Below are 18137 nucleotides of genomic sequence, written 5' to 3' on the forward strand. Positions count from 1 at the left end.
TAGAATGAAGACCACACAGGGATAATTGTAAAAACTTTGCTGCCTTCTTTTCCCTTTACCTAAACTAATCACAGAATCAGTCTTTCTTATTCTCATCTGTTTATAAGGATCAGTACAGGCAGTAAAAGCTTGTCAATTTGACAATTTTCAGCTATAGGTGTACATGAAGAATCAAACTATAAGTACCATGAAAAATCTGTATTAATTGGCAGTGGTTTCAAGAGAATGTATACAAGCCTGGTTTTCTGATGAGCGTCAGGTATGTACCTTGATTAACCCTGGGTGTTTGTTGGTTTGCTGTTGCTTGTTTTTTTTTTTTTATTTCATACATTTATATTATTATTTCTATCTATGTAACTATTAACATTTTTTTTACTATTTTCTTTTTCACATCCTTTTTATTTTTATGGGAGAATAGCTGATAACATTTTAAAAGCGTGCTAAAGGAAATAATTTCTTGTAGATAATTAGAAAGGCTAGAAGAAACAACATTATTCTGCATACATGTAATGGAGGTGGTCAGTATACACCATTTAATACAGCAGTTGGCATTCAGGACAAAGAGTTACAAAGTAGCAGGCACATGTAAAGCAGCATAATTTCAGAATTAGGTCAGGAGACTGGAAATCAGAGTTTTTACACTGTTTCTTGTCTTTCTAAGAGATATTAGACAAATCACTTAAACATGCTTAATTCTGCAAGTTAATGGTCTCCATTAATATATGTTACCAAAACATTACTAGTATGCTATACTTACTAGCTATGGAGGGCTCTACATAATTATTCGAGATCTTAAGATGAAAGTCTCCCCCACCCATGTTTAGGAAGAGAATAGTTCTCTTTCTCAAAACTGGTTAATGATAATTGTTGTGCTCTTCTTTTACATGCCTTAAAGAAGTCTGGTTTTCATGAAAACTTGCCCTTTCTATGAATTTTATTTTGTATAAATTTAGCACATATTCCTGACTCAACAAAGGTGCATTGATCCAATGGTCAGTTACAGAAAACAACACTGTCCCCTGTGCCTCTGCCTTTCACACACTGTTAAACTAAGGTTGCACTGTTTACACTTTTGCATGCTGATGGATGGGTCAGCCAACTTTGTATGGATTAGACCTGTGGGATGGCATGCATAATTTTGGAGGCCAAACCAGCCTCCAATTAACAAATAAGCTATTAAAAGCATGAAAGGTGGCCTGGTAGTAGATGTTACTATTGGAAGACAGCAAGGAAAACACATCCAAGTTTCAGTATGTTCCTTCTGTCTAAATTATTGTGCACAATGTGCTCTTTGACCTCTCCCATTAGTTCAGTTGGGAGCCTTCTTTTTACTACATTCAACAGTAAGGTAAGAGAAGGAAGATTAATATTATATATACTATTACTAGGACTGGACTCAGATGAATGAAAATGGATACAGAATTTACAGCTTCTGATAAGGAAGAAACTGCATTATCCTTGCCACTAATTAGGTAGAAAGCTGCTTTTACTTTGACCGTCTTTTATTGCTTGGTGATAAAAATGAAAAGCGGTTAAAAATAATAATTTTGTAGTTACAGTTTACATTATTGGTCTTATTTTTTTCGTAAGTGGGAATTTTGAGAAGTTGTAGCTGTTGTAGGAATAAGTGGAACATGAGAAATGAGAGCAGCTCTGAAAAAGTCTGTCTGCAAGATATAACCTATGGGAGGTAGGGTGGACGATCAAATTGCATCATAAAAGGCATGTTTGTGCTGTATGTATTTCAAAGAGTGGAGCAAATTTTTACTGTATATGAGATTTTGGAGGGGAGGAAATCTAAACATTTGAAATTTTGATATTAGTTAAAATCTTAAAGTATTTATTTACTGGTTTGGAATTAACTCAAAGTTTACTTGGAATTTTTCCCAAATGAAACCTAGAGGCAAGAACATCACCTGATACAAAGTGTCATAGCTCCACTGCAGTCAGACAGACATGTTTGAATCAGCTGAGGAGATGAGTGCTGCTTTCAGAATGGAGGCTAGTCCTTATTCTTAACACTTCTCTCTCTGTATTTTTATTTTTTTTAGTTTATTTTTCAATCTTTAAAGCACTTACAAGCATTAAATAACATTCTTCAGGTGTGTTAGAGTGTATTGGTGAGAAGTATGCAGATATATCACCCTGTGTCTTGAAACTAGAATGCCTAACTCATTTATTACCTAAAGTATGTTGTGGTCAAAGGGGAGAGAGGGCTGCAATTTTCTGTGCAGATGGCAGAAGTACTGTACAGAGGAGTCTAGTGTATCTATTAATCTCATCCAAAGAAGCAGACAGTGAAGAGGTTCAGTTCCGTGACAGCCTAACCGTTAACGGCATCCCAAACTTGATTTTATTTCTTCACTTTTTCAAGCTGAAAACACTGTGGCTAAGATTTATGATGTCATTGTCGTCTCTGCCTTTCCTCTGTCTCATCTGTATTCTTTACAGAGCCTATAAACATGGGCTGTCAGCAAGCTAAACCTGTCAGAGTTCCACTTCCCCCCTCCTCCGTCTGCTACTATGCTGCCCGAGAAACAGCCCTGCACACTGCACCCTCACTATGATTCTCATCATCACATCTCATTCATCACTGTGACTCCAACTCAGCTCAACACATTAGAAAAAAGGTCAGGGATATGAAAGGAAAAGAGAAATAAACAACTACCCAGCGGAAGCGGTTGAGCTACAGGAGACGTGGGAGGTAAGATCGGAGCCAATTTCTCTGCCAGCAGCTGTACTGGGCATAAAGTACTTGCTATACAAGTTCTAAGTGTTTTAAGCTGGAGGGTTGTGTACAGGTTTCCTGCAGCTCCTGGTTTATTTCCCAGCTCAGAAGCGTAGTGAAAGGGTAGAAAACCTTACTTAAAGATGGAAAGGTTATAAAACTTTTTATAACTGGAGTAAAGATGACAGATTGGTTGCTGAGCGACTAGAAACCTGATAGCATGCAAGGTTTGGACTCCAGAGTTCAATAAACATCCTTACAGTGATGAAAGGACAAGTCTTACATCGACTTTATGAGCCAAACTTTAAAGAAGCTTTTGATTGGGGATGGGGGGAATTCTGTATGGAAGCAAAAGAAATTATTTTCTATGAAGCAGTAATATTCCTTTAAGTGGGATCTCCTTCCTGTGTGCTACACTGTCAGTGTAGTTAGGTAGAATGTACTTAAAAAAAAAAATACTCTGACTTAGTAATATCTCTTCTGCATTCTCCTTGCTGCTGCTTTGGCCATTTATCACTGGCCAGGTTTGTTTTCTTGATCAGGAATTATGGGGTTTGCCTTTATGCCTTTTTTTCAAGCTCCTGGCACTTTTCATTAGAAATAGAAAATAGCTGTTAACTCTTTCCTCATTTGCTTTTTGGAAAATCTGTATTTAAAATATTGATGCAAATCATGCCAGTAATTTCTTTCTCTCAGCAAATAAGGGAAAGAAGAGAAACCGCAGAGCATAACAGAAAACTTGCAAAACTGTTCAGAAGAGTGTGATACAAAGAAATTGGCTTGTGCCAACAAAATGTTTTTTTCTTACAAATGATAGTCTAAATTTAGTTTACTGTTTTATTTATGTTTGCAATACATGTTGCCCCACAAGCATGATGACTTTGGTCAAATAGGTGAGAATATAAATATCTTTATCAACTGTTAAGCTTTAAAAAAAAGTAGTTCTGACTATGCTTTATGTAAGCACAGATTGTTTAAGTTTTAACTTTTTTAAAAAATATGCTTCTGTCCAGCTCATGCTAGAAGCTTGTTTTTATGCTTTATGTGTTATTTAGGTTAAGTAAATAAAAGGGATTTTTTGATACTTTTCACTAAACAAAAAGTGAAAGGCCCATAGTGAAATTATCAGGCGAATGATAAAGCCAAAAGCATAAATGATTTAGAAGGGGAAAAGCAATTTCATGAACAATGGTTCCCATGATGTCTGTTAAATGTAGTACTTTGGGTGCAACCTCCGAATCTGATAATCCTTGTGTCTCTGGATGTTGGAAGTTGAGGAGGAATACTAACCTATATTTTGGGTCTATTTCTCATTCTTTTCAAAACATTTTCTATCGTGATGAAGCTGAAGAGAAAATACTGGAGTTCTTGGTCCAAAACGCTATAGCACATCTTACAGAGTTACCTATGGGAAGAATCTAGCCGAATTTGTGTAGAAACATCTTATAACTCAGAAAACTGTGTGTGTAAAAATAAAATAGAGGGCTGCTATAGCTCTCTGCTTCTGTGCAAGGTTTTGTATTTTCCTCAGTAAATGTCATTCTTCTCAATGCCATTAGGAAGCTCTTTTCTTTATGTTCATCATACTCCATGGAATGGTAGTATGGAAATCCATCACTTTTGAACATAGTGAATATCCTAGGAGGTAGGTGAAGTTGAGATCCCAGAACCAGGCAACTGTATTAATACATGTATGCATAATAGTTTAACAGCTGAAAAGGGCAAAAGCTAAGCCCACAGAGTTAGGACATTCAGATGACAGGTCAAAGTCAAGCTAAGAATAGATAAATTCTAGATTAATGTGAACTGTGGGGAGTGAAATAAATTGTGGACAATAACAACGAGGAAAGAAAAGATATTAGAAAAGAGAAGCATATTTAACTTCCTACCATATCACTGCAAATATAAAATAGATTGGACAGAGGATGAAAGGAGGAAGAAGAAAAGTCCAGAATCCAGTACTTTCCTCTTTATTGATATACTAGGAAGAAGCAAACTCCTAGCCAGTTTATCTGCTGGAATCGAGTGAGATTGCTTCAGTTATCTTGATCAATACCTGATAAAAATTAGGTACAAAATGAAATATTACTTTGCACCGAGGTACCAATTATTATTTTATGTTTCTCTACCAGAGTAAACTATTATATTGAACTTGGCAGGCTAAATCTGATAAATACTTCAAATGTAACATCATGTCTTAGAAAAATAAATAGGTATCTCACTTTTCCCTCTTGAATATGTAGTGCAGTTTGCATTACATAATGCAGTGCTGTCCACATGGCTACTGGCGGTTTGTGAGTAAATATTGTTTAGAGGGCTACATTAAGCTATGAAAAATTGTCTTTAAGTGAAATATGAAGGGCAGCTATTTTAAAGTTACATGGCTGAGGGCAGAAATGCAATTCAGAAGGTGATCTCTTTCAAATGACTAATTCATCTTACCAAGCAAAAATTTGTGCTAGCATTTACGTTCTAATAGATATCATGAATGTCATGCAACAGAACTTGCCTACTCTAACAATCTCCAAAACTGGACGTGATTTGCCAGGCTGTAAATCAGATTCCTGTAATACAGATATGTTCACTCCTGTACTTCTGAAGGAGGATTATTTTAGGTGCACAGACTTCGCAATCCATACTTCATAGCTCAGCTGCCTGAAATCAATAATATGTAGACTAAGATTTGCCATATGAACAAAATCATTCCTTCATAACAAATCACTGAAATAAAAATCCACCGTTAAGGTAGGTGAATGCAGAATTTCATTATATACTCAGGGGGTTCTTGCATTTGTGTAAAGAGAATCACAATGACTTTATTGCACCAGTAGAGTACAGGTTTGTGTATTGGGTATGACAGTTATAATGCTTGGAGTATACTCAAGTCAATGTTCACAACGTAAAGGAGTGTACCACTCTAATGATTGACATGACCGTTGACCCCACTTTATTTTCTGGCAATGTTTACTTCCCGTTTGACATAGTCTTAAAATAATTTCTTGCTGTATGGAATTAGGGAAAAAACATTGAAAAATTCAGTTTTCTCTTCAGGAACAGTTAGTAACCTTATTTTTCAGATAGTCAGATAGAAACATTTTTCTGGGAGTTCTAACTACTCTGCTATTCCAAACTCTATGGGTTTTATTAAGACCTCTTCAAAATACAAAAAGAAGGGGGTCCAAACATTTGCATGTTTAAATGTTTAGTCAATTAAAGATGCATAGCAAATCAAGCAGGGTCATATTTTTACCACAGTTCATTCATTTGATGCCATGATGCTATTTATTAAATCGGTATCGTGCTCCTCCAACCACTGTGCATATTTGGATATTGATTTTTTTTATTTATTTATTTCATTTTCCCCTGCAAGATTGCCCTGTTTCAAAAAGAATTCTGAATTCTGCACATCTCTAGAATAAAAATCACTGTTTAATGCAATCATTGCATAAGTCCTTTGATTGTGCTGCTTCACTTTTTTTTATCTTTTCCCCTTCCAGCTGAAGCAAACCAAACATTCAAACAAGATTAGCACATTTCAAATTTCTTGCATGAATATGAACAAAGTTATAATTTAGGAAAAAAATGTGTTCATTTTATAGCTGTATTACTTTGGGTTTTTTATATGTCAAATTTTTGAAATGGTTTAAAGTCATTCATGAGTGACCAGAATACAGTGTTAAATATATTTTGTTTCCATTTTCCTTCATATGCTGACATATGAAGATGTTAAACAGTGCTTGCCATTTTATTTTCTTCAGACCATAACCTGTAATATTTTTAAAGAAGCCCAGTTGCTCCCCAAAGTACTACTTTTAGAAAAAAACTGTCATTTTTTCATATAAAAATCAGGAATTAATTAGATTTGCACATTTGTACACAACATAGAGGGACAGTATATAAAAGATTATTTTTTTTTTTTTTTTAAAGTACAGCCAGATCATTTTATGGTTAGTCTTACAAGAATTATGCAAAGCAGTTGAAATGCAAACTACTTACTACATTATGCATTATATTAATTATCGGCACTGTAGTTAATATGTTCTTGGCTTTCTATTGCCCATTACAATAATGGGATATAATGAGAATTTTTTTTTAATGCACCAGGTGTAAAAACTGTATTATTCAGGATTTTTCAGGCAACCACTGGAATCTAGTCAACGCTGAGATATGCCTGCTAAAAACCAGAGGTACTTGGAACCCTGGTGTGTAACTGTTGTGGCTTAACCTCAGCCCGCAACTAAGCAACACACAGGCACTTGCTAACTCTCCCCATGGCGGAATGGGGGAAATAATCATAAGAGTAAAAGGGACAAAACTCCTGCGTTGAGGTAGACAGTTTAATAGGTAAAGCAAAAGCTGTGCACACAAGCAAAGCAAAGCAAGGAATTTTAATTCATTCACCGCTTCCCCTCAGCAGGCAGGTGTTCAGCCATTCCCAGGGAAGCGGGGCTCCATCACACAGAATGGTTACTTGGGAAGACAAGTCACTTCCTTCTTCCCTGTGCTTTATGTGTTGAGCATGATGTCATATGGTGTGGAATATCCCTTTGGTCAGTGGGGATCAGCTGTCCCAGCTGTGTCCCCTCCCAGCTTCTTGTGCACCCCCAGCCCACTCGATGGTGGGGCAGTGTGAGAAGTGGAAAAGGCCTTGACTCCATGGGAGCAATAACTAAAAGATCACTGTGTTACCAACACTGTTTCCAGCACAATGCAAAACATAGCCGCATGCTAGCTACTCTGAAGAAAATTAACTTTATCCCAGCCAAAACCAGCACAGTAACTTACAGCAGTTTTATACCACATGGGAAACCTGCCATCATGTGCAGCGGAGAAAACATATCATTAAGGTGAACTGTTCAGTCCCCCAAGGAGAGCATCCCACCTACTGTCTGTCTTGGCTTGAAATTTACAGCAGCAAATATCCTTAAGTCAGCATGGATATGATCTTTGGAGGGAATTAGTGTCCCTCCCTAGCCATCCATAAGGGCTTTAAATGTACAGATTATGACCCCTGCATGCCCAGGAATAGACGAAATAATCTTCTTAGTGCTCTCTGCTCAAATATAGCTAAATGTGAATATTAACGCTCCTCCCTCTTCTGCTGTATTTCACAGGAGAGATGAGGAAGGGATAGCTCTAAATCGATACAGTGGTACACTGTCAGTTGTGATTTAGACAAGAAAGATTATCCTTTAATTCTGAAAAAAAAAAGTCAGGTCCAAAGTAATAAATCTTTTGTTTTAATTGGGCAGAAAAGGAATCTGTTCTTGATGTACTGTGTTGATACAGCACTCGTTAACATGTCATATTTCAAGAAATACTACGCCAACCTTACTACCAGCTCCAATGCGCGCGTAGAGGCTAACCAACTAGACTGGGTTTAACAGACTTTGTATATACCAACCATTTTATTGATTAGTAAATTCTTTGTCAGGCAACTTCTTTGTTTAAAGTACCCTTATTCACTCAAGGTTTAGCAGACATATGGTTATTATTTATGACATAAGGACTGTAAAATGCAGCATTTTGAAAGATTAGCTGTTTAAAATAGTTTTTTAAACTTTTGATTTAAGAACTCTACCTCTTTTCTAAGCATTAATGTTACTGAACAGTACATTTTTATTCTTCTTTTGTGATACTGTTGCAACCCTAGACTAGCACATAAAATTAACTGCGAATAATACTAAAAGTAATAATAAAACCCATCCCCTAATAGTATCTTAGAGTATTGCTTCTCCAGAGACATTCTGAAAGAATACATAAAAATAAAACCCACCAATGTCCACAGTCTGTTACTTTGTATGTCTCCAGGGTGTTTCATTAGTGATAATTTGTTTCTGAAATTACTTTTAACTGCCTTTTTGTCTGGATATCCATGGTAGCTCCAACAAAAATGATTTGGACTCAAATATTGTGATATCAGTAGAAGTATTTTCTGATTTCAGGTTCATTTTATTTTTACTTAGTGTAGTTCGTGAAGTAGAGGGGGAAATTTCCTACAATAAATTTCTCTAAATTTATTTTATTTGTCAGTCGCTAATGAAAGGAAAGCCTAAGAGAAGAAACAAAAATGTATAATATTTAAAGATTCTATAACATCTTAGAACTACCTAAAAGAGAGTGATATGAGAAGCTGAACTAAAATTAATAAAATTCTCAATTTGATGTTTTTTTTTAACTTGTTTTGAAGAATTTCTGGAGTTAAAAAAAAAAAAAAAGAAAATTGATGCATTCCTTTGAAGTATTTAGGTAGCATTAAATCCATTGCCTTTTTGATGGGAAAAAAAAAGTGACACTGCTGTTTTATTTTAAACTTTCTCTGGATGGAATAACAGTTGACAGTGGTTTAGGCATGTCTAAATCATCATGAGGGACTGGCCATGACTTGCAGAACCTTTTATTAATGAATACATGAATGGAAGAAAGCCAGTTGCTTTCTAGAGTTTCGACTAAGCTACCCTAGTTGGAAAAAACATTACTTTGTAATGTGGAAAAAAACTCCTTACAAATAAAAAGATGATAACAGAGTGAATTGTTTATAATTTCACTGTCAGAGCCTTTAACTGTAACAAAAAGTATAGAAATAAGAATTTTAAAGCATTAAATATTTTTTAAATCCTTTTGAAATCAAATTTGTTACCTATTAATATAAAAATGTCATATTTGTATGCATTTGGATTTTAGAAGTGTGTATTCCCATTCACTAAATGGAATTTCATTTTAATTGGCCTACAGATTATTATTAATTTAAATACCCACTTTTTTTTCCCCTGTGCTTTTTCAAATCTCTAAGTTAGAAATGTTTCATTTCCTACACCACCATACTAATGAATGTGTCTTTACTGAAAAGCATAATCTTATTTAAGGATTTCCCTTTACTTTTTTTTGTTTTCTGGTGAACATCCTTTAATGCTCTTTATGCTTGGAGTCTGAATTTCCCCCTCTTTAGACCAAGGCAAATCCAAATGAAAGCATTAGCTATAGCCATTTTTACTCACTATCAATGTCCAAATTCAAATTCAGACTGTGAGGCTCAGTTATGCTCTTGTTTCTTATACCTGCTCCCAACCAGTTTAATTTTTTGTTTCTCTTTATTTATTTAGTTTTATTTCTTCTTTTGTCCTTTGCCATCCTGTATCAATCTTATACCAACTGACTCCAGCACAAATATCAAGGTATACCTGTTTACTTATTATTTGCTTTGCAATCAGAAGCCTGGCTTTTGTTTTACATTTTTTGCAGCAAGTCGACCTACATGATATGTGTCCACAAAATATTGTTGTGTTACGCTGGTGGGTTTAGATAAAAGCACTTACCCATTTTTCAGCTATTTTAATAACTACTTAACCAGAGACAAGTCTTAGGCTGAGATTAAAAATCTATGGTTTCAACTCTCCAATCTGCCAGAAACACTTTGATATTTTATATTCTGTGTGTGAAAGGGAAGTTTTATTTCTTGCCTCACAAAGATACTGAGAGTATTTATTCCCTCCAGATTATACGGCATTTAAATATTATGAGAAAAGGAGGATTGGACAGTTAAATACCTATTGATAGAACTAGATAATTATGATTCCCAAAGCACCAAGACAGTGAAATACCCTATACTCACTTGAAGTCAAACAAAAGCATACACATTTTTATTCAAGAAGGATATCTTGAACTTTGGTCTTATGCTCTATTGTGATATAATGGAGAAGTAGTACTATTGTCTTAGTTTAAAAACAACGGCAGATGTGAAATGCCATAAATGCTTGATGTGAAGAGGAGCACGTTGACAAGGCGTTGTGGGAAGAGACAGATGTATCTACCAGACAGCTCGCCCATGTTTTTACTGTATTCTGCACTTAAGCCACACATGTGGCAACTTAAGGCTCTGCATTACTAAGGTAACTCAAGCTCTGAAGACAGGGGATTGTTTATACCCCTAGCTGCAATACCAGAAAATAGTTTTCTTCAGCAGACTTCAGTGCCTTTATATGAATGAGCATACGGGGCTTTCACCTTGATGTCATACACCTGAAGGCCTGGGGTCCTCTGCTGCTGCTGCAACCCACAGCTTTCTAATTATGTTACAACAAACATGAAACAATTATGGATGAGCATCAGAGTAGTTGCTAAGAGACATCCTGAGCAAGTAGCTGTGTAGGAACTGCTGAGTAAAACCATTTAAGAGGCATCTCTCATATTTCAGGAATAATAAGCAGAATTCTTGGTTAAGGAATTGCTGATGTGAATATTTTTGAATAGAAAATATATTTGATTTCTTTCTTTCAGTGAGCTCAAAACAATAAACAGGAAAAAAGGCCTAGGACTCTGGTCTTCATGGCTTTGTTAGACGATAAGCAATCTGTTAGATTCATAAGTCTATGAAAATATTTTGCAGTATGCTTGAGTTTATTAATGCCAATCAGAATTCTTCAAGTTTTACTTTGTGGAAGAGGCAGAGTTTTAATTAAGTTAGGTGTTAATATTTAATATCACTGGTCCTTCTACCAGAAGCAGAATGTAATGAACTACATCTTACAGGAGTGCTTTCTATTTAGGAATCTTGCTGGCAAAGTGCTTCATCTAACAGTAGTGTCTAATAATTCTTGATAAAGTTGAGTATATTTATCTGTATGAAATTATATGGAAAAACTATTGTGAACTTTGATCCAATAATTCACTTTGACAAATGGTTAACTCTTTGGCTTATTTCTAAATTTACTAAAAGTTTTGCGTAGTCAAACATACCATACTGTGTCTCTAAATGACTAACTCCTAAAGCAGTATTGACAAAAAAGGAAAGTAATTCTTCTCTGTACTATGGGTAATCTGTTCATAAACACTGTGATACCATAACGATAGTAAATGAGGAATCTATAAATATATCAGCTTAATGTATTGGTATTGTCAACTTTACAATTATAAGAGAAATAAGGATTCATATTTCAAAATCATCCCACTTTTCTACCTTTTAACTTTGTGGAAACACTCCTAATGACCTCATGGTGCTTTCAGTCAGTCTCATTCTGACCTAATGGAAAAGTAATCACACAGATGCTATTACAAAATGTTTCTTATCTTTTTCTCTAAATGTCTCTGTCTGTCTGCCCATTTTTGCCCTATCTGTCTCCTTGATCATCATGCACAGTTTAGTAGAATACAGACCTCTTTAAAATTTGAGATCTCTGTACTTTTTACATTTAATCCTTTTCCATATGTTTGTAGTTTTCTAGCGTAGTACACATATCATTAATGTAATAAATCATTATGTCATTGCCAATCTGTTCTAAATGCTCTCTGCATTGCCACAAACTTTGTCTACCACATAAAACTGATGACTAATACTGCCTGACAAGTTGCACTACAGTTTCTGGAGACAGCAGAGTAGTGAATATATAATGTAGGTTGTGCTAATGTTCATGAAATGATTGATAAGTTTTTAATTATAAATCAAACTGTAATTTAGTTACTCTGTTCATCCAAGTATATCTTATGAAATTTAATTTATGAAATAGTAATACATGATATAATTGAGTTTCCAGTGCTGGTAGACTTGGTTGCTTGAGAACACAGAGTCGATACTTTCATAATGACTAGTTTTATAATCAGGAATTTAGTTCCGTAAAAAGGTAGGAATGAAACTTCCCCTCTCAGTGGTGTATTACTGGTACTAAAATGGTGACATGAAGAAAAGTTATTATGTTTGGGGTCTTGCTGCACAAAATCTTCCCATCTGTGCCCTAGCCTTGATAGCACTGAAAGACAGTGTTTATTTATAAGCATTGTGATTCTGTTTCTCCTCTCAGGCACCATGAATCATAAGTAACTAGATGGAAGGGTAAGAGCCAAGGCACTTAGTATCAGCCAGTCTAGGCAACCTCCATGCTATTTAATTTTCCTTATTAAATATAGATAGTAGATCATGGTTTTTTTCCCTGATACACCTTTTAGGCTCAACTTTTACAACACTTTGCCTGCATTCATTTTGATAACTGTGGTCAGTCTTCACTTCATTTGAGAGCCTATGTGTGTTTGTATGGTTGGCAGATGGCTTTGTAGACATTTAATGATATTCCTTACTTCCTCTGGAAGAATGGAAAATAGCAAGCTTTGGTCATATATTGTTGCTAATGTTTAACTTTTTCCTCTTTTCTAAAATTTCTCTACTGTTTAGCTTCAAGAATCCCCAGGAAGCTCATGAGTCACCTGGATCTTCATGTCTTTGGTAGTTTAGCCTATGGTATAAATGCATTTTTTATTTAGTATGTAACCTGTTGGGCAAAGTAACTGTGGACAAGCCATTTTACTAAATATAATATATGCTGAACAGTATACACTTCATTAAAAATGAACAGTTTTCTTGAAATGATTCCTATGTTGTGGAATAGGCTGTCTGGAGTCTTCAATGCTTAACTAGAAATTATGATTAAATAAAAGTAAATAGGCAAATAGCATGGGAGCTTTTCTTTGTGTCTGTGATTTCACAATTATTTCATTATATCATTTTGTAAATTACTTTTCTTTCTAAACTTGGAAAATTTAGGGCCAAACATTGCTGACCATAAGTAAATATCTGATACTCCATTCTTTACTACAAGTGATAATTTCACCATTCGAGAGAGAATAGCAGTTTATAATCTAGGTAATTGAACATGCTACCTTTGTAGTAGAACAGGCATGGAAAGCAAACTTGTAATTCTTCACATTAGTTTTTGATTAGTAAGGGAACTCTCAAAAGAACAGGATATGTTGAACTGGGGAGGGGTGGGGTTGATTTGGTTTGGCTGAAAATTTAATTTAGTTTTAATTTAGAATTAGTTTATTTTTTTCTTACATATTTTTCTTATTGCAGCCTAATAGTATAGGAATGCCAATGCAGATTTAGTATCTGGACTTTTAAAGAGAATAATTCAGTGTGTGTTTTTCCTCATTATATTAAGTAACTTTATGAATGATTACTTGGGTTCTGCATACCTGGGATTTTTTCTATAATTTATGCATTTTAGATGAAGATTAATGAATATTTCTTCATCACTGATTAACTCCTAGTTATTTCTTGTTTGGGAAATAAAGACATGATAACTCTCTTTGGGTTTTCTACTTGCATTTTTTGATAATAATTCAAGGTAATGATTACAGAGTCAGCCTTTCAGTCACCAGCCTCAGCAATATTATAAAAATTCCACATACATACTTTTCATAGGAAACTGTATGGTGAAACATGTCATATAGATGCTTTTGGGGTTGATGAAAATTGTGGTTCTCAGTGTTGCTTATAGGAATGCAGATTCTCTGTAGACAGATTAATAGTATGTCTTCTAACATTTACAATAAATTAATTTTATATCAAAGTAAATTAACACCATAGGATCCTAAAAGTCTCAAATACTTCTTTGGTCACTATTATTGGACCAAATGTACAACTGATAATAGTTAATGTGCCAGTGCTGATAAACATGGAGCAGTACTTGTAATTGGAAAAATCCTTCAGTTACCCGTCCTCACATTATCTTCTACCCTTTTGTTCCATTATGTTTACTTTGGTATTTGTAAAAATAAATAAAGTTATCACCATGACTCTACTAAAATCCTACTGTTCAATTAAAGTTCAGACAGTCAAATTTCAATTTCTAAAAGGTAAAATATCTTTAGTGCCCCTACTTTGGGAGTACTAGTAGATGTAAATTTATAGGGGAAATTTTAGAAATTAAAAATTCATATCCTAATGATTTTGGAATAGAACTTTAAGGAGAAAATATATGCCTCTGCTTTTGAGGAAAACAAATAAAGAAACTCATTCCCTGTTCTCAACTGTTCCTATTTCTACTTACTTTTAAAATACTGTTTCTGCTTACTTTACCAGATATGCTCAGTGCTGAACTCTATGACAGGCATGTTGGGAAAGTGTATGACAGAAAACATGTAGCATGATATATTGTGACAAAGTAATTTTTTTTTTTTTTTTTTAAAGTTGCTTGCAGGCAGGGAGGAATCTCCCTTCCAGAAGACCCAGGTCCACATTTTCATTATAAATTTGTGCCTTTTATGGTTCTAACTGGTGAAATATACTGAGAGATTAAAAAAAAAAAGTTTTCTAGCAGGTGGGAAATTATCACTTGGTGGCCAGGTGGTGGGAGGAGGCTTCTGTGTGCATGCATTTGTTTGCATGCATGCATGCATGTGTTTAATGGGATGTTCCTCCTTTAAAAAAACAAACCAAACCAAACCAAAAAAACCACCTAAACCCACCCCACTTCAAATTTTTTATTTGCTATGTATTACCTATAGATCTGAAAAGAAGAAAAAAACAAACAAAACAAACTATTCATACTCTTTCTTTCAACAAAGCAACTCCAACTGTGTCTTAGGAATATCTTTTGGAAAAACTTTTTTATGAGATCCTCATTGCAGTGTCTGTCTCAGCCTTAACTGAGTCTCACAGGGGTAGCACTGCTCACAGGATTTCCAAACTTCAATTTTTAGTGCCAGTTTGAAAGCAGGAGACTCTGACCATATTTTGAAATATCATTTAGTGTCTGTTTTATGAAACTATAGTAATTTTTGAATTTATTATTCCCTAAACACTGAATACATTTTGAATCTCTAATGCTGATTTTATTAGAATAGACTAAAAGCATGCACTTTTCAAAGCAGTGAGCTCAGAACATGACAGAAAGCTGAGAGGGTTTGGAAACAGAAATTTCTCTTTCTACTTCTTTTGCAGGTTCTCTTGTCCTCCAGGCTTGCTATTAGTCCAAGTTCTGACACTTGATTTGTGCAAGTGAATATTGTTGTTCCCTTGAAAGAGATTGACTCTCATTCTGGAGGCTGGGATTGAGGCTGATTTGAAAATCACCTTTTCTTCCCCACTGTGTGCTCTTCAAAGAAGCATTTTTACTGTCCTGCACACCAGAGAGCCCCTCTGGCACCTAGGCACCCTTGTTGCTTGCAGGAAGAGGTGGTCTCCCCTACTTCCCAAGGCTCCTCCTGATCCAAGACATAAAGTAACACCCATGCTCCTTCTGCCTGGAACTGGGCTTTTAAATGGATGGAGTACTGTAGTTAACTGTGACTAAATTAAGCAGGTTGCATTCTAGGCACATTTTGAAATCAAAGGCCAGAAGTGCTGAGAAACAGGTTTGCTCAGAAACAGGTCTGTATTGTAGCGTGAATGGATAGCATGAGGGAGGCAAGCTAAACATTTTTCAATTACAGGTTGGGTTTTTTTTGTGAAGTGACACAATTTATGTTGCTATCTATGTCTTTCTGATAGGAAAAACTGTCTGCCTTTGTGATTTCTAAATAGTATGTGATGATGTTTGGCCAGTAAATGGTATTTGGTTGATGCTGCTCATGCTGTAAATGTACATCATGACTACATGAATGTCTCAAGTAGAGAGCAATACCCTTAAAAAGAGGGCTAAAAGCAGGTAACTACCATTTGTGCTGCCATTTCAGATATATTCACTGGCCTTTGGGAGGCAAGACTGAACAAAGTTTTCTAGGGAAATCTTCCTGGAGTCTAACCAACTTCATGGATAGAAAGCAGAATTCACATAGCCTGTGCTTTTCCACCCTTCAGACTCCTTGGTTTGTTCTTCTGGACCCCTGCCATGATGTAGCCTTGGGTATTAATTCCAAATGCAAAGTGCTTGGTCTGACTTTCTTAGCATTTTCCAGAATGATTGCTAATTACATCGGATGTGGGCTGCTATTGCTGTGCTGCCGCTATGTTCCAGTTTCTGTCTCTTGTGCTCTCATTTGCTCCCCTTCTTATTTGCATGAAATGAAAGGACTCATTTAGTGGAATGTATTTACCTGAAGAATTATGGTTTGGTCCCTTGGCCATAAGGCTGGTTGGAGGCATTTGGCACTGAATCAGTTTCAGTGGATTGTGGCTGCCCGTTCTTGTTGCATAAGGTTGCCAGTTGTAGTTTATAGTCTGTGTGGAGCAACTAATCTCTCTCTGGTGTAAAGGACAGAGCCGGGTTGCTGTATACTATACATTACATCTTGTGCCAGCTGGAAAGATCACTAGAAACTCTGGAAGCTTTTTTTTTTCCCCAAAATAAGAACTTTTACTTAGTTTCTAGATGTAGTTTTTTCTTCTCTTGATTATCTCTTAGTAACAGGCTTGAAAAGTGTTAAGAAGATTAAATGAATAAATGAAAAAGGAGGCCAGTGGGATTTTTTTTTTATTCACTCCAGAGTAGGACAGAACAAATGGAAAGAGATGCAGCATTGATCTACATCTGAGCATCATTCCATGTCACAACTAAACCATAAAGGATGGAACAATTGCAGATGTATATAATTGACATTTATCACAACTGTATGTCTGTAGCATTGTTTAAAGAGACATGGGGTGAAAGAGGTGGGTGAATGCCTCTCTGAATCTTTTTGTTAGATGATTATTTAGGAATTCAAAAGGAAAATCAGAACTGTATTAAATAAAGCTATAAGAAACATAAGTGCACTGTAGATTTAATCTATTTGTTCTATTTGAAGTCATAAATGAAAATGAGTCGTTAGTGCAATGCTTGTTTGGTAGATGGAAATTACCTCATAACAAAACAATTAAGAATAATTAATGAAATAGAGTGAAAGTTAGCACTTTTTCATGTTTCTTCTTCCCATGTATTATTTGGAATAGATGAAAAGTAGGGATTTGCTAGTTTAGGTTTGTGCACACTTGCAGTAAAGCATAAGGATGGCTGCATTGAGTCACAGCTCACATCCATGTAACCTAACACTGTCTCAGACAGCTGTCGAATGTGAAGACATAAAAAAGAGTATAGGAAGTGATTGTCCTTTGTACTCAGCACTGGTGAGGTTGCACCTCGAATACTGTGATCAGTTTTTGGCCCCTCGCTACAAGAAAGACATTGAGGTGTTGAAGTGTGTCCAAAGAACAATGAAGCAGGTGAAGGGTCTAGCGAACAAGTCCTGTGAGGAGCGGCTGAGGGAGCTGGAGTGGTTTAGCCTGGAGAAAAGGTGTCTCAGGGAAGACTTAGGGCTCTCTACAACTCCTTGAAAGGAGGTTGTAGTGAGGTGGTTATTGGTTTCTTTTCCCAAGTTGCAAATAGTAGGACAAGAGTAAATGGTCTCAAGTTGCACCAGGGGAGGTTTAGATTGGACATCAGGAAAAATTTCTTCACCAAAAGGGTTGCCAAGCATTGGAACAGGCTGCCCAGGGAAGTGGTTGAGTCACCATCCCTGGAGACATTTAAAAGATTTGTAAACATGGTGCTTAGGGACATGGTTTAGTGGTGGACTTGGCAGTTTTAGGTTTATGGTTGAACTCAATGACCTTAAAAGGCCTTTTCCAACCTAAATGATTCTATGGTATTATACTATGTCTTTCCAGCCCTCAACTATTTTCAGGTCTGGAACTCTTGGTATGAACATTTTATCTAGGTAT

At 35.7% G+C, this 18137-nt stretch overlaps 1 protein-coding gene across 1 annotated transcript in view; it reads left to right on the forward strand.

Moving 5' to 3' along the window:
* Window positions 1-472: 472 nt before the first annotated feature.
* The window catches only part of CDH12 (cadherin 12), a 321664-nt gene continuing 303999 nt past the window's right edge, over window positions 473-18137 (forward strand). Inside the window, exon 1 of the mRNA XM_080377768.1 lies at window positions 473-2704. The gene's annotated coding sequence lies outside the window, so the exon portion shown is untranslated. The remainder of the gene's footprint in view (window positions 2705-18137) is intronic.

Source organism: Falco punctatus (assembly GCF_963210335.1).
Source record: "Falco punctatus genome assembly, chromosome: 3".
NCBI lineage: Eukaryota > Metazoa > Chordata > Aves > Falconiformes > Falconidae > Falco > Falco punctatus.